Source organism: Dendrobates tinctorius, unplaced genomic scaffold (genome assembly GCF_039654945.1).
Source record: "Dendrobates tinctorius isolate UK_male_01 unplaced genomic scaffold, ASM3965494v1 ptg000071l, whole genome shotgun sequence".
NCBI classification, from domain to species: Eukaryota; Metazoa; Chordata; class Amphibia; order Anura; family Dendrobatidae; genus Dendrobates; species Dendrobates tinctorius.
In genome coordinates, this window is record NW_027361739.1 from 11,055,484 (window position 1) to 11,072,750 (window position 17,267).

General features: G+C 43.4%; 1 long non-coding RNA gene across 1 annotated transcript; it reads left to right on the forward strand.

Annotated features, from left to right (window-relative positions):
* Positions 1 to 7,712: 7,712 nt before the first annotated feature.
* Positions 7,713 to 9,999, forward strand: LOC141096118 (uncharacterized). The gene is made up of 3 exons (XR_012233589.1): positions 7,713 to 7,783; positions 8,639 to 8,878; positions 9,388 to 9,999. It is a non-coding gene; the product is annotated as an uncharacterized lncRNA (long non-coding RNA).
* Positions 10,000 to 17,267: the final 7,268 nt, after the last annotated feature.

Sequence of the window (17,267 nt, forward strand, 5' to 3'; positions counted from 1 at the left end):
GCTGCTCCGCCAGGCAGAGTAGAGGAGACATGGAAAGCGCTGTGCAGGTAGCGATGTCGATGACTTCTGCATGCTCCGCAATCCAGTTGATGGGGATGGAGGACAATGCTCTGGCGAGCTGTGAAAGGCTGTTCTGGGCCCTCTTGGGCATCACTGTCCATTTGTTCTGCACCCCCCTTGTGCGTTTTCAGGAACTGGTTGTCCAGGTGAGGGCGAACATTGAGGGGAGCTTCGAGCAGATCCATTGCCGTGAGCACCGTTGCTGTGGCTGGCACATTTGTCAGCAGAGTGTGCAGATCTGGTGCAACTGGGGTTTCAAGCACGGTTGCTTTCCTCACAGCCCTCAGGTTATACACCATTCAACCGAGTCTGGTTCTCCTTTCACAGTCTTCCTCTTGATTGATAAAAGCTGGGACTGCATGATGATTCCCATGGGTGAGGCGGCTCAATCTGGCCTTGCTCTTCACAGTGCCATGAGTGACTCCCATCTTCTGGCACAGGGCCGGCAGGAAAACAAGCCGTTTTCTGGGGTCCTCTTCATTGGAGATGATGTCCGGCTGAGCTTTCTTGTTCTCACAGGAGGTCTTTTTGCTGGGACGTCTTCTTTACCAGCCAGCAGCAGTTCCTTTCGCCCAGCTTGATCTCAGGTCAGCATCTTGTTAACCAATTTGAAGAGCTGAGTGGCTGTCTTCTGGTCCAGGGCCTGGATTAACTTCAGGGAGCACCTTCAGAATCTTGTCCAAGATGATCCTCTGGCGCTGGAGCCGGAAGCAGTGCAGCCATTTCACGAAGCGGGTGTGGTCTCTCTGGGTTGAGAGTTTTCCTGGCCCATGCCAAAGTTCTTAGGCCATTTCTTGAACCGCAGTTCCACTTAGACCTCCAGTTGGTCAGAGGCAGTTTGGCTCTGGGTGATGAGCAGCGGATGCTGGGCCTTCTGAGCGTCCGGGGTTCCAGACTTGGGTGACACCTGCACTGGCGCGACTTGAAGTCTCCCTTGGACCATAGGCTTCCGAGTGCTATGTCCAGCACCTCCTTGGGTGGGCTTGCACCGATTGTTCGAGCGAGGCTCTTGTAGGGCCACCAGCATGGGCATGATTGATTCTTCCTGGGCTTGTGGTGGAGGTCACATTTTCTCTTGGTCAAGGTCACATCTTCATGAGACACTACGGTCACCTTCAGTTCCTGCAGTAGGTCTGCGCTCATCAGGTGTGGTGGGCAGGTCTCCATCATAAACTGGAACAGGATGGAGTGTCCTGGCTGTGTCCACATGCTCAGGGGCTTGCAAGCTGGGGTACGTCTGTCTTGACCTGCAGTCCCCGTATAAGACACACAGTGCTCTGATAGACTGGTGGGGTCGAGGATTTTCACTTCTGACTGCACCAGTGTCCACAAGGAAAGATATGACAGCCCCCAGTGATTTGAGGTATTGGGTCCGCTGACGGTGTTTCACATGTCAGGGGCGTGACGTCTGGCGGTCTTGGTTTGCCTCTGTCTTATTGACAGGGTTCTTCATTGTCTTCTGTGTTTCTTTCTTGGCTTATTCCTCTGCGGGATGACCTGGGTTGCCGGGGTGCTGTGCACTGGTTCCGGAAATGGCCAAGGTTGCCACAGTTGAAACATCTGACAGGTCTTCTGTCTCTGCAGGGTGGTTGCTCCTCCACGTCAGTGGCCACCACAGGAGGGCCTGTCCTCCGCACTCCTGGGAGGGACTCAATTCTTCTGGCTACTGCGAGCAGGACATCTACTGCTATTGTCCTGTACTCAGGCCTGGCCACTATCGGTAGTTTCTTGATTGGTTCTCTTAGTCCATGCACAAAGGCCTGTGCCAACATTTGTCCATGTACCTGATCATGAATAGTGAAGCCTAAAATTTGGAATACTTTCCTCACTCTGCCATGAAACTCGTCTACAGACTCTGTCTCGGCTTGGCTCATGTTATGCAGGCTGAGTGCTTGTCTGGCGTTGGCCCACTCTCTAAGCTGTTCAATTAGCTTTGATCCTGATTCCCAGGCATGCACATCTAATTCTGATGGAAGCTTGAAGTGTTCCTTCACGATTGGCCAGAGTGTTTCACCTGCTTTTACCGCCATTATGGACTAGAGATCACTCCAGGTTGCAGCATATGTCTACTGGCTCTGCTGCATTCTTCTGTAAAATGGCATGGGGTCCATATCTGGGTCTGGCAGGTTTTTTAGAATACTGAACACCTGACTAGGGGTGAAGGGCACATAGTGTAAGAGTTCTGGCTCTATCTGCCCCTGCCTACTTGGTGTCTGTGAGTTTCTCCTAGTACTATGCAGCATGTCTGTCCCTCCTTCATTTTCATCAGATGAGTAACTGTGCCATTGTGTGATTGTCTTTCTGTGTGTGGGTATTTCCCCCCTGAGACTGCAGCTCCGTGTGGCACATAGGATCTTCAGTCTCAGACTTAGCAGGTGCAGTGTCTGATGGCCCACACCTCCCTTCTGCTATCTGTTGTATCGGGAGGGTACATGTGTTGTCATGTATGGGGAGTGATTCACCTTCTTCTCCCGGTGTCATAACTGTCTCTTTAGAGAGGGTGCCCTGTGGAACTAGGGACGCCTCATTGTCTGGATCTGGCACTGGGCCAGCTGGTGACGATGAACTGAGAGGTGGGTGAGGAAAAGAAAGAGAGGGAAGAGTGGAGGAAAGATTTGGAATAGGAGGAGAAGTGGGAGATAGTGTAGGAGAGTGGGGAGGAGACAAAAGAGGAGGAGATGGTGAAGATAAGGAGGAGGAGGGAAGAGGAGAGGGATGAGAGGTGGGCGTTGCTGATGAAGATGGAGAGGGAGGAGAGATGAGAGAGAGAAGGAGGAGAAATAGGCGGAGATGAAGAAGATAGAGGAGGGAGAGATGGTGAGGGAGGAGGAGGTATAGGAGGAGGGAGGTGGGAGTGAGAATAGCGGAGATAGAGGGAGGAGAGAGGTGAGAGAGATGGGAGGAGGGAAGAGTGGGGAGAGAGAAGATGGTGCGGGGAGCGGACTGCTTCCCCCCTCTGCCATCACAGAAGGCATTCTTAGACCTGTGGTCCTTCTCAGGCGGCACAGATTAGTATGCTGCTGAAAACACTTTTTCTACACGTAAAAAAAAACAATCCTTTCCTGTTCACACTATCTGTTAGCACCTTCTGCGCTCCTCTGTCACTTTACGAAATGCAGACAGCAATTGAGCTCAACTAGCTACTTCCCTTTTTCCTTTCAATACATTTTGCCATGCTACAGCATTCGGAGCTGCCCGTAGAAAATGACATGCTTAACTTTCTGAATAACACCTACTGTGTCTGTTCCAAAAACTTCAAAAAGGTGAGTGATTAAAACTTAAAAACTTTGTAACCCCATTTTTAACTTGCTTAAAAAGGAAAGAAAAACAAAACCAAAATATTTAGTAAAAAAACTTTTAAAGGCAGAGGAAACAAACTAGACAATATGGAAAATAAAAAATTGGCAAGATAACACAGGAATTACCAAAGCAGGTAAAAATTCAAAATTCTCTTTTTAACAAAAAGAAAAGAAAAGGAAAAAATCTCTATGAGTGGTGAAAACCAAAAAGACTCATAACAAAACTTGATCAGGAAGTAAAAGATTTTTAAAAGGAAAACAAATCAAAACGTTGATAAAACTTACAAAAGCACCACTCAGAGAAATCAAAAAATCAGTAGATTCAGGAAAAAATGGAGGAAAAAGGAAAGAAAACAAAAAGAATACTCATGAAGTTGGTAGACCTTGGAAAAACACTCCAAAATATTTATAAGAATCTAAAAATCAGTACAACTTCCAACAATAAAAGGGTTAATGCAGAAATGATGCAGGATACACACACTTCCCCTCCTTTTTTTTCTGCCTGTGTCTCTCAGTCAAATCTGAGAACAATGGAAAACATAAAGCAGTCTGAGACCCAGTTTTCCCGAAAATTCTCAGACTACAGTAACAAGAATAAAAATCTCCACCAAAAATGCAAAATAAAACATAAAATAGGGAAAAACAGAGTCCAATTATGACAATATGAAAAATATATATCAGGGGCACACCCTGCAGGCAAAAAAGATGAAGTGTGGAAGTGTACAAGAAAGGGGAAATAAAACTTTTTCTGCTTCAAATCTTCGTGGAAACCTGCAATGAATTCACATATAGACGTCCGGGGACAGAGATCGAAAGCCCTTCTGTGACACGTATGTCAAACAGCTGCTGACAACCGGTAACTGCCAATCACCCGTGGCGCTTTGGTTAGCACCTGGATGTATCACCCTCCGTCTGCTGGGAGACGGGCGCCGTGATATCCCACTAGATTATCAACCCTCCGTGTGCACCCGGGGACCGTGATAATCTCTCCAGTGATCAGTCTGTGATATCTCTCCAGTCTGCCAGCCTCCGCTTGGTGCGGGAACGTGTGACAGCCGAGGGATTCTTAGGTGATACCTCCTTGAAGCTGACACCTCCGTGTATGTGTGCGGGGACCGTGACAGCTCTTTCAGAGGAATTCACCTGTGATATCCCGTCTAAGTCAAAACCTCCACGTGGTGCGGGGACGTGATTTGACTTAGGCTGGAGTCACACACAACCATTAAAAAAACGGTGCCATTTTAACGGTCCAAAATCGCACAAAGGTATCTTAACCAATGATCCGTTTTTGATGCAATTTTTCTTAATTGATGCGATTTTAATTGCATGTAAGGATCCGTTTGACATCCGTCTGATGAGATTTTCTCGCAGGGTAGCTAAATGGACATATAATGGAGCCCAATGACAGGTTTCCCCACACAAACGAATGAATAGATCTAGACATATATATATATATATTTTATACATGTCATAGAGACACATTAATATGTATATTACAAATTCATACAGTTCATCATAGCAGAATAGCCGCAGAAACATTTGCCGGCTTTTGTATGATTATGCTCTTGCCCGACATGAAATGACACATGGTTTACATATAGTTAACCATTTAATTTCATGTTTTTTTTGTTAGGTCTATCACTATTAATTAGATGAGGGTTTGTGGATAAAATTTTGGACTTGTAGGGGTTAATTTAAGGGGTTAATTCGTTGTATGAAATTGCAGGGACTCCTGCTGACGTCACTGAGGCTGCAGGGAGTCCCCGTAATTTCACACAACGAATTAACCCCTTAAATTAACCCCTACAAGTCCAAAATTTTATCCACAAACCCTCTGATAACCAGCTGTCAGTTTTGCCTGGCTGGTTATCAAAAATACAAGGGAACCCACGTTGTTTTTTTAATTGATTAATTTATTTATAGCTTGGCCAGCGCCTAACGAATGCTCTCATTAGCTGCCGCCTGCTCTCACTGTTATTAGCAGCAGCAGGTATAGGCTGATGGGAGTGGTAGTCTCATCAACTGCTGCCTGCTCTCGTTGTTATCAGTTGAATACAGCTCTCAACATTCTCCCCTGCTCATGCTGATTGCTGAATAATCATCAACATTAACAGAAATAAACACTTGAAACAGATCACTCTGTTTGTAATGACTCTATATAATATATAAGTTTCACTTTTTGTATTGAAGAACTGACATAAATTTACATTTTGATGATATTCTAATTTTGTGAGAAGCACCTGTATGTGTACTGTTGGATTATAGGGCTGCAACATGACAATAGTAATGATGCCTTTTAAGATTTTTATTCTGTCTATTTGTCAGCTAAATTTGTATATGTTGAAACAGCACCACTGGTAAATGATAAAGAATTTGATGAATCTTAAATTGGATGATATTGTTATTTTATGAATTGAAGTTTATTATGTAAGACAAAAAAAAAACATTTTGTGCACAAACTTATAATTTTAGGCAATGAATAAAACAAATAGTTGAGCCATAAAACAATTCTACTTTATAACCAAATATTTAGCATTTGTGTTAGAAAATACATTTTTCATATACAGAGTAACATTTTGTAGAATGTGTATCTGTACGATTAATGGGGTACAAAAAAACTTCTTAAAAGAAAGAACCTTCATCAGATTATAGCCAAATCTTTATATGTATTTCTTGCTGCTAGTGTTGTGAAGAATTGGAAAAAAATACTCTTTATCCCAGAAACAGTGCCAGACCTGTGCATAGGTTGTTTATGGAATTGCAGCTAAGCCCCATTGAAGTTAATGAGGTTCAAATGCCATAACACAGAGAGTCTCTGGATGTGTGATAGTTTTGTTCTATTTGGTCTCTTATTGACCTATAAGGCACCTAGAGTTATGCTTATTCTCTGCATATCATTGTATTCTCTCAACAGATGATAAGGATCAATCACTTAAAAAAAGTTTCCTATCATAAAGTTTGCGGCATTTTCATCATAGCATGCAAAACATCACAATGTAAGTAATATGTGATCTGAGCCTTGTAATAAGATATTGTATATTTTTATTAAAGTACCTTTAGGGAATGTTTAAGGATTGAATGTGTATGATTCCTTGAGAACTTAACCTGTGTTCACACTTTGCTTTTCACATTCTGATATCTCTTCTGTTATGCAGTGTCGGACTGGTGTGCCAAGGTCCCACCAGTAAAGCCTCGGTCACACTTGCGAGTGCTGCCGGCACTCGGGACCAAAGTGTTCAGCTGCATAGAAATACATGTAGCCGCACACTCTAGGCCCGAGTACCGGTGGCAGTGCCGGGTATTTAGGAGAGTTTCTCGCATTACACTCGCAAGTGTGACCACGGCCTAACAATGATCCTAGGGGTCCACATTCAAATATTATTCTAACATTATTCTCATTCACAAATTTACCAAAGTTTTATATAATATTATGTAATGTGCCAACTACTGCTTATATAGATGAACAGGTGGAAAACAAAAAGTATATGGAAAAGGAAGACTTCACATTAAAAAAAAATGAGACTATTTTTGCAAAAAAAAAAAAAGGAGAACAAATATTACACAGTGAGTCCTCCGCTTCCATTTAAATCAGTTGTGCAAGAAATCCATTTTTTAAATTAATCCTTGCGTCTGTTCTTAAAAATTGAGAAAATGGAGTGTAAAATGTGAGAACATAGTCAAACCTGTCTGTGCATGTGCATAAGGTGTGTACATATCTGAAGTGAGGGTCCATATGTATACATACATGTGATTAGAAAGCATGTACTGTGCACCTATTTATGACTGCTCTCATGTATAGCAGTATGAATTGACTGTGTGCGCTAATTTAAATGTTATGCTCTTGGCACAACATGTCAGTACTATTTGAGCTCTATATAGCAGCATTAGTTAAGGAGGTAGCCCAGGTTTAGCACAAAAGTCTGCTGTCATTCTATGTGACTGCAGACTTGTGAATCCTCACTTGAATATAGTGTGCACTGTCAGGATTCTCCGATGTTGTTGCTGGGACTGGGCGGTCAGTTGATTGCAAGTATGCAATATGCATACTCCCAGCCACATCTCGACTAGCTGTGCACAGCCGCGCCCGTCAAGTTGGAATGTGGCTGTAAGTATGCATATCACATGAACTCTAGGCAATGGAGAATCTTGGCAGCGCATTGGGTGCGTGATGTGACATAGAGAGACTACAGACTTTTGTCTAAACCTGGATTATCCCTTTAAGAACATTACAATTGATCTCATAAATGTTTAATCAAGTATCTTTATGAAATCTGCAAATATCCCGAATACAGCATGAAGGGGTTCAGTGAAGGTGCTACAAAAGGTGTAAATGTGTCTTTGTTGTTCACACAGCTCATAAAAGGAAATTTGTCCAGACTCATAATCCAGGTATATTCTCAATCTATTACAGGACACATTTCCAGGTAACGTAATTTCATTCTTGTTGTGTATCACTGTGTATTGATGACTATTGTTCTGACTAAGCAAACCCCAGGACTTCTTATTATTTCCAATGTATTACTGCTTTCCTAACCTGTCCATACTGGGATAGCAGACTCCCACAACCCACCTTGCAGATTTACTGGCCTCCACATCCCAATAATGTTGTCCTGAAGAAAAAGTCATTTTGCTTAGAACCTGATAATCCCAAAACCTCTCTGGTCTCATTGGCCGATTCTGTATTATTCTGGTCAATGATGCTGTCTTCAGGTTCCATGATACCTGTACATTATTTGCAGCTGAATTTAGATCTAGAACTAAACTAGTTTTCTGCAAATCGATTCTTTTAAGCAAAGACGTTATAATAGATACATCTCGGTTTAACATTTCGGAGATCAGACCTTCATCCGGATCACCAACATCAATCACCGATCCCTTACTTTCTTCCTCATCTCCCTCCTCATCATCATGGAAGTCAATGATATCTGATTCCTCCAGGACAGATACTGGATCGGTCATCCTACAAATTTCCTCAATTTCACATATATTGCTAGACAGCTCACCCTTCTTTATTTCTAGCTCTTGCATTCTTTCACCGAGTAAGAGTGACACTTGCTCTTCGCGTCTGGAGATCACATTCATAATTCTGTCCTCTAGCTCTTCCAGTTGTCTTTTAATGTCTTGGAACAAGGCAGTAACTCTCTCCTTTTCATCAGTAATTATTTTCTGTTTTTCTGCCCTGAGCTCCTGTAGCTTCCAGATTCGATCCTCGGTCTCCTTTCTTCTCAGACTTAGTTTATGAAGAACTTGTCTAAGTTCATCCTTCTTTATCTTCGCAGTTTCCTCCAGCTTCGTTACTTGGTGTCCCCGATGTTCCCCAACGGAGCAGTAGACACAGACACAGGTTACGTCATCCATGCAGTAATATTCCAGGACCTTCTTATGGATAAGGCATTTTCTTCTTGGAAGGAAGGTGGTGGGTTCCGTGAGGACGTGTTCTGCTGACTTGTTGTGCACTTCCACATGATTAAGACACAGGAAAGCTTCACAGAGTAGACAACACCTCGCTGCCGGTTCAGGTGAATGGATACAGTACGTACAGCAGATCGCAGACTCTTGCCGATCTGATTGGGTCGCATGAAAACTCCCAACTATGTTGCATAGAGTTATATTCTTTTTTCATGCAGCACGTTACTTAAATTGTGCTCTGCACTGAGGGCATTGATACACTCCAGATCCTTCTTGGGTATCCAGCACGCTGTTAATACAGTCCAGGCAGAAGTTATGTCCACATTTTAGTGTCACAGGATCTTCATAGATGTTGAGACAAATGGAGCAGCTCAATTCGTCCCTCAGAATTGCAGATGCCATTTCTCGAAATCAGCAGTTCACAAATGAGAGGGAACGAAACTCCAAAAGGTCATATGTAACACACCCTATATAAGCTGTGTGGGAACGCCTCATATTTAGCAGGGTGAGGCCAGGTGAGGATGTGCCGCAAATGCAACCACAAAGGCGGTGGTGGGGGGGGGTCCGGAGTCACTGCATGGATCTCAGGACGCTGCTATGTTCCTTCTGTTTTCTCCAGGTGTAAATTTCTCCTGTTCCAACTCAAGACGATGGAGAAGAGGCCCCCGACATCTGTCTGTACTCAGTGGATACCTTCAGGTACTACTCAACATTGAAATGGCAACACCAAGAAGAAAAAGTCATGAAATTATGGAAATCACAGGATGGATAGACACGTTACTGATATGCAAATGATGAAAAATGGAAACAAAATTTTCAAATCTTCTCGATTTATTCAGTATCGAACATGAGCGGGACACATAGAAAACCCTGCCCTTACAGGCTTGGTTGCTATCAATGAGGTTATGAACCCCTTTCCGACATTGTCAGTAATAATACGTCCACGCGCGCCCTGGGCCTTATTGGTGCGGGATGGATTATTACGTCCACGCGATCGTGCACGCACACAGGCTGTGCGGGCACAATTGCCACCGGGTGTCAGCTGATTCTGACAGCTTACACCCGCCACTAAGTGCCAGGAGCAATCCCGTACTTTAACCTCCTAACTGCTGTGATCGAATGAGATTGCAGCATTCCGTGAGCTGGCAGAGAGATGACAGCTCATCTGCCCTTGGATCGGAGACCCCGCGGCGTCATGTGGGGTCCCGATCGTTGCCATGGTGACCCGATGTTGTCAGAGCATGATCAGCAATTTTATCTGTCAGCGCAGAGCTGATAGTCTGCATAGCACAGGGATGCTGCTGCATCCCCATGCTATACAAGCGATCAGCCTGCAAAAATAATAGTCCCATAGTGGGACAAATTAAAAAAAAAATTTGTTAATAATCTAAAAATATATATATATATTTTTAAAAATAAAGAATAATAATAGAAAAAAAAACAAAATACTGTATCTCTGTGATTTAAGGGCATGAAAATTCAAAGTTTGAAAATTGCATAGTTTTCGCCAAATTTCCATTTTTTTCACAAATAAACACGTCATTTCAAATAAATTTTACCACTATGATGAAGTACAAAATGTCTTGAAAAAAACAATCTCAGAATCACCGGGATCTGTTGAAGCATTCCAGAGTTATAACCACATAAAGGGACAGTGGTCAGAATTGTAAAAATTGGCCTGGTCATTAACGTGCAAGCCACCTTCGGTGGTAAAGGGGTTAATTGTTGTCTGAGGAATGTTCTGCGTTGCTGAATGCACTTGAGCAAATCATCAAAATCCACTGCTAGCAGCATCCTGCACAATTGCTGACCAATGATGTCCCAGATGTGCATGATGGGAGACAAGTCCAGAAATGGTGCAGGACTTGATAGCACGTTTAGGCCATTCAGACTGCTCACAGTGGCACAGGAACATATGTCCTGGTGTAATTGTAAGAAGGACCGTGTCGCGGGTACCTGTTCTGTGCCGGTTATGGAACTGTCGGGGCTGTCTCCTCTATTGTCCAGGGGAAAGCTTAAGGGTCCGAACCAATCCTTGCATGCGGAAGCAGAAGGTGTGGCTAAGGGTTTACAGCCTCAGCGCGTGCGGAAACAGGCAGACTTGGCGGGAACAGACAGCGCGCAGCAGAGACGTGAGTGCTCCGGTCCTCGAGCATCCGTACAGCACAGGCCTGCGCCCGAGCATTGCCTACACTGTTGGTAGAGACTGTGAGGAGAGACGTGCAGTGTGCCCGTTGGTCGCCACGAAGCTAGGTGCCAAACGCTTCGGGGCCATGAATACCTTGCGCGTCGCCTAAAAGAGACCGGGTGCAGGACCGCCATCTGCGCCCAGATTCCCCAGTGTATATCCGCCGTCCACGTTGGGCTCAGATAGTGCGGAGGCTCGCACTCCCCCGGCCACATTAGTATATAGACTAGGGGCTCAGCGGAAGGTATCGGAGACCAACCACTGCCGCCAGGAAACGGATCCTCGTTACCTCCAGGACCCCATCATACAAGTGCTGCGCCAGGCGCTGCTGGCATCGTCACCTGCTCTGTGACTCATCCCATCCTGAGAAACTTCTGACAGGATAAGCTGACCCAACAAGAACTGTTAATACCCTTTCTACTGTACTTTAATGCTGCATACTATTTACACTTTGAACTGTTTACCACACTGGTTAACCATTTACCTCCCTGCGTGGAGTATTCCCCTTTTAAAGTACAGTTATTAACCCTTGCTCTGCTTTCTGTCTGTCACTGCATCCCGCAATCTGCTCACACTATATCGAAAAAACAGCACTTGGGACACTTTGGAGAAATGTCCGTACTACTAATTCCACAACCAAATCAATGTAACACAGAGCTGGTTGTATACCTGGAATGAAAAAGTGATCTGGCTACTGTACAGTATGCCACCCCACACCATAATCCGAGGAGTAGGACCCTCAAGGTGGCCTTTTCATGGTGTTCCGCATGTGGTGTTGTTCAGATTCGAAGAATGGAGTGTAGTGAGCCATTCTGTACTGCAAGAGAAATTACATGTCACTTACAGAGCATGAGGCATTAAACAGTGTCTACACAAAAAAACAGAAGGTGTTGGCAGGAAAATGGGCTATGAGCCAGACATCCAGCTACAGGTGCTCAAATGATAGCCATCGGCGTCACTCTCAAAGATGAATGGGTTTTTTTCTGCTTGACATCACTGATTGGGTGGATCAAGGAAATGCTGTAGATATAGTATATCTTGACTTCAGCAAAGTATTTGACAAAGTATCTCATACAATCCTTATTGAAAAAATGACTAAGTATGGAATGGACAAGGCAACTGTTAGGTGGATTCATAACTGGCTTAGTGATCGGACCCAAAGAGTGGTCGTAAATGGCTGCACATCCAGTTGGAAGAATGTCTCAAGTGGGGTACCACAGGGCTCTGTCCTGGGCCCTGTATTGTTCAACATCTTTATCAACGATTTAGATGAAGGAATTGAGGGTAAACTGATTAAATTTGCTGATGACACAAAGCTAGGAGGGATAGCTAATACTAGAGAAGAGAGAGAGAGGATTCAAAAAGATTTAAATAAACTGGAGAAGTGGGCAGCAACTAACAGAATGGTTTTTAACAGGGAAAAATTCAAAGTACTACATCTGGCAATAAAAATGAAAAAAGCATATACAGAATGGGAGGAATAGGGCTAAGCAACAGCACATGTGAAAAAGACTTGGGTATACTAATAGATCACAGACTGAATATGAGTCAACAGTGTGATGCAGCAGCAAAAAAGGCAAATGCAATTCTAGGATGTATTAACAGAAGCATACAGTCTAGATCACGTGAAGTCATTATTTCCCTCTACTCCTCTTTGGTCAGACCTCATCTGGAATATTGTGTCCAGTTTTGGGCGCCAGATTTTAAAAAAGACATCAACAAACTGGAGCAAGTTCAGAAAAGAGCGACCAGAATGGTGACCGGTCTGCAAACCCTGTCTTATGAGGAAAGGTTGCAGGATTTGGGAATGTTTAGTTGCAAAAGAGAAGACTGAGAGGAGACTTAATAGCTGTCTACAAATATCTCAAGGGCTGTCACATTGTAGAAGAATCAACTTTATTCTCATTTGCACAAGGAAAGACTAGAAGCAATGGGATGAAACTGAATGGGAGGAGACACAGATTAGATATTAGAAAAAACTTTTTGACAGTTAGAGTGATCAATGAGTGGAACAGGCTGCCACAAGAAGTGGTGAGTTCTCCTTCAATGGAAGTCTTCAAACAGAGGCTGGACAGACATCTGACTGGGATGATTTAGCGAATCCTGCTTTGAGCAGGGGGTTGGACCAGATGGCCCAGGAGGTCCCTTCCAACTCTACAATTCTATGATTCTATGACATAATAAAAAAATAAAGTTTACTCAAATGTATCATTTACATACTTGTTAGGCAAAATGGTACATAAAAAATTCAGCTGGTTTCCAAAATAAAAAACAAGACCTATTATAGTGCAGCTTGTGACAAAGTAAAAAAAAAAGTTATGGAAAGTTATGGCTGATACATTGATGACTGAATAAGCAAAAAAAACAACTTTCTAATCATCGCAACAAGTGCATCACAAAAATGGCATTGTGTAAATGAATGTGTTATGTGTATGTACTTATTTTATACAGTATATACTTGTGTGCATGTTTGTAGTATGCACATATATTATCTATTGGCACATATATTATCTATTGCCTTTATACAGTTGTGTTCAAAAGTTTACATACCCCTGCAGAATTTTTGCTTTCTTGGCCTTTATTCAGAGAATATGAATGATAACACCAAAACTTTTTCTCCACTCTTGGTTAGTGGTTGGGTGAAGCCATTTATTATCAAACTACCGTGTTTTCTCTTTTTAAATCATAATGACAACCAAAAACATCCAAATGACCCTGATGAAAAGTTCACATACCCTGGTGATTTTGGCCTGATAACATGCACAGAAGTTTACACAAATGGGTTTGAATGGTTACTAAAGGTAACATCCTCACCTGTGACCTGTTTGCTTGTAATCAGTGTGTGTGCAAAAAAGCTGAGTGAGTTTCTGGGATCCAGACAGACTCTTGCATCTTTCATCCAGCCACTGACATTTCTGGATTGTGAGTCATGGGGAAAGCAAAAGAATTGTCAACGGATCTACAGGAAAAGGTAGTTGAACTGTATAAGTCAGGAAAGGGATACAAAAAGGATATCCAAGAAAATGATAATGCCAATCAGCAGTGTTCAAACTGTGATTAACAAATGGAAAATCACGGGCTCTGTAAAAGTAAAACCACAGTCAGGTAGGTCAACAAAAATTTCATCCACAACTGCCAGGAAAATTGTTCGGGATGCAAAGAAAAACCCACAAACAACATCAGCTGAAATACTGGACTCTCTGAAAACTAGCAGTGTGGCTGTTTCAAGGTGCACAATAAGTAGGCACTTGAAGAAAAATGGGCTGCATGGTCAAGTCGCCAGAAGAAAGCCATTACTGCGCAAATGCCACAAGGTATCTTGCCTACAATACGTAAAACAGCACAGAGACAAGCCTCAAAACTTTTAGAACAAGGTAATTTGGAGTGATGAGACCAAACTTGAAATTTTTGGCCACAACCATAAACGTTACATTTGGAGAGAGGTCAACAAGGCCTATGATGAAAGGAACACCATTCCTACTGTAAAGCATGGAGGTAGATCGCTGATGTTTTGGAGTTGTGTGAGCTACAAAGGCACAGGAAACTTGGTCAAAGTTGAAGGAAAGACGAATGCAGCACGTTATGAGCAAATACTGGAGGCAAATTTACAATCATCAGCCCGGAAGCTGCCCATGGGACGTACTTGGACGTTCCAACATGACAACAATCCAAAACACAAGGCCTATGACTATCTTTCAGTCCCTTGTCATATCTGTAAACTTGTAAAGAGCTGGATATTGACTTAAAGGGCCACTTAATATGGTGGTAATGGTGGTTTCCGAAAGGAGCCACTCCTTGGCTGGGTCCTTCCCTGGAGGAAGATGTGGCTAGTCCCGTGTTTGAGACTCTTAAATGAGGCTCCACGGACTTTATTTGCATATTCATCTTTCAGTGTGACATTTAAAATATAATGTGACATAGCGAACACTAGCGGGTTGGGGTGTACTTGCTTGGCAGCGATGTAACATACAGGAGGACTCAATTTTTCTTAAAAGTTCACCTGGGTTTAATGCTCCATATCCCCAGCAGCATAAACACAGAGTAAGTTAGCCTTTAGATCCGGCAAAACAAAATAACAATGTCCATAAACAGGGCTTGGCTCCATCAGGCCTGTGAGCACACAGGCTGTGCCATGTCCAGCACGCAGGCTCTATAGCCTAAACACAGTCTTTCTGACCCCGGTCACCATACCACAGATCCCTGTCCATTACCTGTTGGTGTCAGCCACACAGGTTCCCGGATACCTCTTATCCTCAGAGGTATCCCACAACGTCTCTCACTGACTCCGGTCAGTAACACTCACGGTTACCGTCCACTATGGACTTCCTTCCTCTGGCTCGGACTAGCCAGCACTGCAATATGTGCCAAACACACAGGCTCCATTAGGTAACCTCTAACCACACCCACAGGTAAGGTAACATCACATGCATTGGTCAGGTGATCACCGCAGGTCCTTAAACATACAGAACCAAATACAGGCTTCATCTTTGGTATTCAGACACACCCCCCTTGGGTGGGTATGTAGGTGACTTGACCCATCCATCTCTCCAAATCACCTGGAAGCCTCCCAATGTATAGCCAAACCCTCAGCAGTAGATCTTCTGAGCAAAACACGCCCAGGATTCCATCACAGGGCCACCCACCTCTGTGATACATACCGCCCATCAATCACAAGACCAGTCGCCATGCCACAATAGGATGAATATCGCTATTAGTCATTAGTATTATGTAAATGTTCCACAAACAATGAGTGATTCTATATCTAGCTGTTAAACTGCACTCCCTGTTATTCATCACCCCTAAAGTACACCACTTTTATTCTTACTTTTGCTTTTAATTTTCAGTGAAAAAGGTAACAACTGTAGTGGAAGTGGTCATCAGCGCTTGATACTTGTCCCATCTGGGGGGATGCTTTCCTTTTTTTGTTTTTGGGGACTGGAGGGTAACTATCATTTTAAATTTGAATTTAATAGATCAATCGTACACATAAAAATAATCAGCAGCAACTGATTGACTGCAGGAGTGATATGCCATCCATGCTGGGAGTGACAGCCACCTTGCTGTCTCTTCCGGACCGGATTGGACAGCACTGGACCACTGCAGTCAGTCAGTGGAAGAGGAAGCAAGGAGACGGGAAGGGGCATGGGCTCACCTAGGCAGTGGTGAAGATGATCAGAGGTGTATGGTAGGTATGTTTGTTTTTTTTTGTTTTAAAACCACCATGAGCTCCTTTTAAAGTAAAGAAAATGTAAATGACAACTCCTTGGCCTCAAATTGGCCAATTTCTTCACTAGTTCAGTGCTGCAAAACATTTTTCATATATTTATATACGTGGTGACAATATTTTTTGGCTCAACACCCACAAAAGCACGCAAGCAATACGGAACCCAAACTTGAACTATCTCCCCAGCTTATCACTGATGATGATATTCTGAATTTTTTACCAGATAACTCGGTTATATGAATGTGGACAGTGACAACCATACCGAAGAGTCAGCAATGTGCTGTAGACGTTGTCCCTTCCCTTCCATTTATTCTTGCAGTTCTTGAAGGTTGCATTACCTAATGAGTGTCTCTCAAGGATAAAGAGAATATATGATCTGTCTCCATCATGAGCGGTTCAGCATTGCGTCCTCCTATGACTTGGCTCATGTTTACATATTCTCTTTCCTATGCCAACAAGGAAATATGAATGGTTGCTGGAGTAGGACAAACATGACAAGTCTTAATGATCAGCTTTTTACTGATAACTTGTGTATGAGAAACTTCACAAAACAGTGTCACTGACATCTAGGGAGTGTCCTCATGGAATGTGGACTTTGTCCTTTTTCAGACATGCTGGCTGTATTAACTCATTTTTTGCCATCAGGGCAGAGACGTAAAGTGAATCTCCTCGGCTGCCGTGCAAAATCTGTTATTATTAATAATAGTTCATATGAGTCAGATGGACCTGTACCGCCAGCATTGGCATGATGACCTGGTGCATGCTCCATCTGCACACAATACAGTTATACGTGCTGTACATGAGGCGCCTATGTGAAAAGACCAGACAGGCCAGAACCTAAGGCGGCTGAAGAGTAGATGAGAGTCCTTTTGCTTCTGAGGTGCTTTAGCAAGGAGCAACTCTTAGTTATCTTGCTGCAAACATGTCTAATTATTACATTTGGATTTTGAGTTGTCATGATGGGAGTTGTAGTTTCACAACAACCAGGCCGACACAAGTTGCAGGTCACTGAGTGTTAACCATCAGAATTAAACAAATAGTTGTTCCCATCATCTCCCTCTTGCTCAAAGTGGTTTGTAAAACTTCT